The following is a 1,573-nucleotide window of genomic DNA, read 5'->3' on the forward strand; positions in this document are numbered from 1 at the left end:
GAACTATCTCTACCCCCCCCCCCCCCAGCCAACTGGCGCCTCTTTCAACGCCGATACTGTCTGAGAAGTTTCTTGCGAATAGAGTTAGTAGAAAAGAATTAATAAATTAAAACGCCATGCTTGCAGCTGGAGATTTACTGCATTAACAGCGAAAATGTAGTAAGCGATAAACTTTTTTTTTTACTTATATGTCCGGAAGAACAGACACCATATCCATATAACTATATAGTTCTGGCAATACTGGCCATGACCTTCTTCTGTGCGGATGCACACAAATTCCCCGAACTCTTACGGGACTTAGTAAGAATATCTTCCACCAGTAATGAGTGTGTTGGGGTGGGACGCTACGAATGTAGTGTGTGGACATACAAGGTGAGAATGTGGGTCACGCGGGAGGCGTGCGCGGGATAGTCCCTGCAGTCGCACTATCCTCTGTGGCCTCGGTGGCTCAGCTGGATAGAGCGTCTGCCATGTAAGCAGGAGATACCGGGTTCGAGTCCCGGTCGGCGCACACATTTTCACCTGCCCGCGTTGATATATATCAACTCCCCTCAGCTGCTGAAGGTATTAATATAATTCTAAAATATATTCAGGGTTTCAGAAACACCCCTCAGGGTGTGGCTACGACATGTCTCCGCAATATCCTTTCTTCCAGGAATGCCGGTCCTGCAAGCTTCGGAGGAGAGCTTCTGTGAACGCTGGAACGTAGGAGATGAGGTACTGGCGGAATAAAGCTGTGAGGACGGGTCGTGGGCCGTGCTTGGGTAGCTCAGTTGGTAGAGCACTTACCCGCGAAAGGCAAACGTCCCAATTTCGAACCTTGGTCCGGCACGCAGTTTTAATCTGCCAGTAAGTTTTGTATACCGGGTATTTGCTTGCCGCCAGTTACGCTGCCACAAGACAAACATGCAGTTTGTAACCGTAGTACTTGTGTTATTCTGTTCAAATTTTAACATAAGATTGTGCTTCTTAGTGAGTGGATTATGACAGAATTTTAAATTTTTAAATTCAGTCAATAATCATACTAAATATTTAAAATCAAATTCTTGCTGCCCCTGTAAGCTGCTACATAGGCAACCTGTATCTGATGTTAGGATCCAGGACAGCAATTTTAGTGATGGGAAGCGGGTCGTGGAAGACTCCGTCTACGTGCGTCTCCTGTCAAGAACTCTGCGTGAACCCAACACTCAGCAACAGCAATAAATGCAGCAGGATTTAGCAAACATCCCTCAGGCTGTGGCTACCACATGTTTCCGCAAAATCCTTTCTTCAAATGGTTCAAATCGCTCTGAGCACTATGGGACCTAACATCTGAGATCATAAGTCCCCTAGATAGTGATAGACATCCCTGGGGTTGTGAAGCAGCTGAATTGGTTGAAAATAAATAAATCGCCAAGTCCTGATGGTATTCCAATTCTATTTTACAGAGAGTATGGTTCAAATGGGACTTAACTTCTGAGGTCATCAGTCCCGTAGAATGTAGAACTACTTAAACCTAACTAACCTAAGGACATCACACACTTCCATGCCCGAGGCAGGATTCGAACCTGCGACCGTAGCGGTCGCGCGGTTC

The 1,573-nt window shown here is 46.2% G+C and overlaps 1 non-coding gene across 1 annotated transcript; it reads left to right on the forward strand.

Annotated features, from left to right (window-relative positions):
* The first annotated feature begins 437 nt into the window (after positions 1 to 437).
* Trnat-ugu lies at positions 438 to 511 on the forward strand. The gene has a single exon. It is a non-coding gene; the product is annotated as a tRNA-Thr (tRNA).
* The last annotated feature ends 1,062 nt before the right edge of the window (positions 512 to 1,573 follow it).

The sequence above is a fragment of the Schistocerca americana genome, chromosome 1 (assembly GCF_021461395.2).
Source record: "Schistocerca americana isolate TAMUIC-IGC-003095 chromosome 1, iqSchAmer2.1, whole genome shotgun sequence".
Taxonomy (NCBI): Eukaryota; Metazoa; Arthropoda; class Insecta; order Orthoptera; family Acrididae; genus Schistocerca; species Schistocerca americana.